Genomic DNA, 5,449 nt, shown 5'->3' with positions numbered 1-5,449 from the left:
GAATGCCACATCCAATTATCAAGTGGAGTTTTTTATCACTGAATGATTATCCTAAAATTTCAGGACTACTCTAATATTAGGACAACATAATTGTTAATTATTCACTGCTCTCCATATAGGTCTAAACCTGTTGCTGGGAACAGAGCATGAAGTAACCCTACATTAGCTTTGGAGAAAAACAGCATTTTAAATATAGGGATTTTAAATTCAGGGATTTTGAGGGATTCTTTGCTGCAGTATGACAAAGGATGGCAGCTGGGCTGGGCACAGAAGAGGTTTGGCCACACTCTGACTGTCCCAGAGCCAGCCCTGAGGCAGTGCCAAGTGCAGCTGGGCTCTCCCCCCTGCCAGCCCCAGAGACACACCCTGAAGAACCCAATTCTGCATGTCCTCAAACAGGTGATTTGCTCTGATCCACAAAGTGATCATGCCATGTCATGAATGTAAAAGGCTTAGAAAAGGTGACTGGACTGGGGCAGTTCAGTACTCCTTATGTTCTGAAGTTTTTTTTGGGAAACAAATAGAAAATTTGGGGGATTCTAGAAGAGGAAATACATTTCTACAGATCTCTCTTCCATTTTCTACCTATGTGAATTTCTTTGACATGTCTGCTGTATCTGCATCAGGACCTGTAGCCAATACTATTCACATCCTGCACACACAAACCCCAGTTCTGCCATTCTGTGTTCCTGCCACACTTGTGTTCTGTGCTGGCCCTAATGCATTCCTTCTAACTTTTCTGCGATTCATGAACCTCCTACTGCAAAACATCATCTCCGAGCACACATCCCCCGTATGTTCATGGTTAGAAAGTACATTGGTGCATTTGTCTTGCCTTTTAAGTATAAAAATTAAAAAGGAACCTTATTTATCTGTCAGACAAAGGAGTATTTCTGATGTTCCCTGTCTGGCACTGGGTTCAGTGTGCTGGTGGGGGCACTCCCTTGCCTGGACAGCACGGGACAATCATCCTCCTTCTACTGAGCATCTGCTTGTGTTGCACAAATACGGCTCTTAATCATAATGGCCCCAATCCTATTTATTTGGTCCAGTATTAATTTAACTTGGGATTAATTCCACCTGGTTTTTATTTTCATGTTTAGCTACATGAGTCTATTTAAAGAAAGGGAAGATTGTTTTCCATATTTACAGGTCACTTTTACAACTGTTTTTCACAACACAAATATCCACCACTGAGATTGTTTAAAATAGGTCATGCATCGGAATTTCTTTTCTAAAGATCAGTTGCTGTGATTGGAAAAAATGAAAGCAATTTCTCAAACCTGATTGTAAAAAAATACTTTTTTCCAATAAATATGCAAAGAACTCTATTAATAGATTATTTCCCATTCATTACATCTCTCTATACTTCATAATACACATTGTCATGCAGCTTCATTCTTAGCTTATACACACTATCAAACCTGGAAATTCACATCCTCTGTGTCACAGTCTTTTCCTCCCTGCAGGACCCCAGAGACAGATGTTTCTCTAAGTGTGTAGTCTGTGTTTTAGATAGCAAGAGTGACCTGAAGTGCATTTGTAGCTGCTGGTCCATAGGAGATCCTACAGCTCAGGTTGTTCCTAAGGGATCCAAGCAAATGGAAGTGGGACCCCTGTGACATTCAGCATTAATTCAGCAGAGGAGTGATTCACTCTCTGAAAGAAACATCTGTATCAGCAGTAGAAGATGACAACAGTGTTATGGTATCAGCAGAAACCACAGCTTGGCTCCTTTGGAAAGCCCTTTCAGAAGTGTATAAGCATAACAAAAAAGTGCTTATGAACATGGCAAGGTGCAGAGGGGCTGTATCACAGCAGGTGTTAACTGCACTGAGAAATATTGATTTTATGTAGGCTGACTAATGACACCCTTTTTTTCTTTGAAAACATGTTTTGAATGCTGACGTTGCCAGGAATAGGTGAAAAGCTGCCCCAAATAACACTGTATGTATTTCTTTCTTCAGAAGTAATCAGGAATACAGCTACAGCAAGAGGTTCTTTGAAGCTCACTGTGAAACCTCTGTGCTCCACAAGGGTTTGAAAGGAGCACATGGGTGGCAGAAATGCCTCTTCCAGTTCTGCTCCATCCAGAATGAGCACAGGTCTCACCTGTTGGGCTTTGCTGTTTAACAGTGGGGCTTAGGCCCAGGAGAAACTGAGATGCTCCATACTGAAACTCAGTGCAGAAAAACAAACGTGATATGTGCTCCCCCATTCCTTAATCTCTTTCACTCTTCCCAGTAAGTTTGAAGGGAGACTGCACAGTGTTATCCATGCTCCCTCATCCTGCTTCCCCCAGTGTCCCTAGTGCAGTGTAACATTCAGGAGTGGGTTGTCTCTAGATTGGACATCTCCTTGTGCTGTGTGTCACCTGATCTGCTTTTATGTGCTCAGAATAACAGCAGCAGGGAGCTCTGGGTTAGAACTGCTTTTGTAACTGAGGGAAGCTTTCATACAGTAATCATAACAAAGCAAATCCAATGGATGGAGTGTGCAAGAAGAAAATAGCTGTACACACTCAGGCCACAGTAAGGATCCGCACAGACAGCATGTGGCTCTGTTTACATACACAATATTTACAGTATCAAATCCAATTAGGGAGTGGAGATCCTTATCATCACATTAGACAGCAGTTTCCAGAGTGTGTGAATCAAGAGTTCAGCATTTCCTTCCCAGTCTGACTGGTGCTGAATTGTTGGATTTATCTCCTTCCCTTGATTTGTGGTACTGTGACTCTGGTGAAAGGTCAACAGAGAGCATAAACCCGGGCTGTGAGCAACGGGTGTTCCTGTGCTGCAGAGTGAAAGCTCCAGAAAAGCTTTACTGCTTTCAGGCATTGTGGACAAAGAAATTCCCTAAGCTGAGTCTTCTGCTTTTGTTCAGTCACAAAAGAGTAGGATTCTGTTGTGAAAAGGAAAATATTAAGGGAATTTCTGTTGCAAATGTGTGCAGGCAAGCAAAGCACTCAGATTTCAGGCTCTTCTATGCACTATCAGTCTAATAGGGGTTATTCAACACAAATTCAATTCATGCCATCAGAGAAGTTAGGCTGGTACATCTGTAATAGCTGAGTTTAAATTTCTCTTTGGGGTATCCCTGCTTGACATGGTCAAACACCTTCCCTTCTTACTTAAAAGTTAAAATAGTGAGAGTTGTCACCTGTCCAAAGTGTCTCCTGGCACATTTTCCCTTTATGGCTGAGCCCTTGGGCAATTCACAAAGAATTTGGGGGCGTCTGGTGCACACAATTGTGTTCAGCTTTGCAGACCTCACAGAAGCTCTCAGATCCATGGCCCTGCAATCCCAGTGCCACAGTTCCTGGCTGTAACCCTGCAGGGCTGTACCTCTGAGGGAGAGGTCCTGGTCCCAGGTGTCCTGCTGACCCTCGGCCAGGGAAGCTGCCTTGCACTCTTACAAGTTGCTTTTCCTACAATATTTAATTACCCTACTCTTGGGATTACATTTCTGTCTTTTCCAGGGATGTGATTAAACTCTAATAAAATAACCATTTAACTTAAATAGTTTTAAAAAGCTGTAATCCCCTCAAAGAAATTTTTTAGCTCAGTTAATGACTGCTAGCTGAAATGTTATGTTTGTAATGAGTTTATCCAAAGGAACTTAGAGAAAGCACCTGATGCCCTAGGGCAGAATGTTGTACTGCAGCTCCATTTGGTTTTACAGTTTAAACAAATTATAATTTTTAAATAAAATGCTTTCATTATTTAACAAGTAATTTCGATAAAAAATTGCTTGGATTAAACACATATTGAACAAGTGTTCTTCTTAATCACTAAGTACACAAAAACATTTGCTCTTTTGTACTGGTTTTGGTCAAAATATCCCCCACACTCATTGCATATGATGGAAGTTTGATGTTATAACAAAATTTCACAACAGTTGTAACTTTGTTAAACATCAGATGCTGACTACCTCCCTAAAACAAACTCTCAATTTAAAGAATGGTTGAATTCTGTCCTGACATTTGGAATGGCTTGATGATGATATTGTGTGTAGGCAAAATAATGATTCTTCTTGGAACAGGATATTTAAGTTTCCAGTCAAGGCTTAAGGTGCTTTGCAGTAGTCACAGGATTCCAGATATTTCAAATTTGTAAATCCACTGATTATTCCCTTCCCTTTCAATAGATTGCTGATTTCTAGTATTTTTGATAAATATAAAAATGAAATATCTTTTAATATTTAGTACTTAAATAGTGAAACTCCTAAGTAAATGAAATATTTTCATTTGGACTTGGAATAAAAGACAAACAAAAATCAGGCTTCCAGCTCATATGACAAGCAACAGAACCCACATGGATTTTATCAACTTATGACAACTAAAAACCTGGCCAGAGGAAATTAGGGTTGGGGTTGCTACATAAATCAATGGTAGGTGCCAGTTGGCTGGTTTCCATATCAACCATAACTCTGAAATCTGTGAGTGCAAAAACTCAGCTGTGAAACTGCCCAGCTAACTGTGTCCTTGGGAGAGTGCTGCTGCTGCTGGGGGAGCTGGGCACACCTGGGAGGGCCTGGAGCACACTGAGAGTCCCCAGTTAATGCTGTTTCTGATCATAAGTTAGTTGTCTTTCACTCTGTCCCTTTACAGGCTGATTCTGGTTCTAGAATTTGTTCTGGACAACAACAACAACAAAAATAAAGAGCAAGTAAAGACAGAGAGTCCTTTGTCATATTGTCATATGACAGATAATATGACAATGACTGTTGTGGTCATGCAAATGAGATCTTCTTGTTCCCAGTCTGTTGGGATCATCTAACAAGGAATCATATTCAAATTTTAAAACTAAAAGAGTTTGTGGAATACTAAGCTCATATTTTTTTCATGTTTTTTCAAGTTTTGAACTTCTGCAGGTCTCCCTTGTAACAGACTGAATTACAGATAATGTTTTGAGCTATAACTAGTATCTCCTCACTCCAAGAATTTTGATATGTGCTATCATTTGTATCCAAACATGCTGAAGTAAGACTAACTACCAGTGTACCTGACAGATGCTTAGAATGTGCCAAAAAGTCAGCCAAGATGCTGTGGGTTAGCTTTTAGCCACCAGCAAAGCTGGGATAAGATAGAATGCCTCAAGGCATAACATTTTGGTTTTTGTTTGTCAGTGTTGGACTGCTGTCTGTGACTCTGCCACTTTGCTTCTGGCCAAAAGAGCAAACAGATACTGTTTCCAAGCAAATGAAATAAAGCAGCTATATTGCTATGAAAAAGGAAAAGTTGCTAATATTTTCCTTATCTGTGTCTCAAAGCTGCTGCTTGCTCTGCCCCCAGGCTACGGAACCCGTCCTGGCTGTTCCCATCCCACACCCCCTGCGCTGTGCCAGGACATGCTGCTGCTTTGTTTTCTTTAACAAGTGTCACTGTGACCCTCAGCTTTCCAGGACTCTCAGCTCAATGGAGATGCTCACAATGCTTTATTGTTAG

This window comes from Geospiza fortis, unplaced genomic scaffold (assembly GCF_000277835.1).
Source record: "Geospiza fortis unplaced genomic scaffold, GeoFor_1.0 scaffold171, whole genome shotgun sequence".
NCBI lineage: Eukaryota > Metazoa > Chordata > Aves > Passeriformes > Thraupidae > Geospiza > Geospiza fortis.
The sequence above is the reverse complement of the archived record's forward strand: the minus strand, read 5'-3'. Positions refer to the sequence as shown.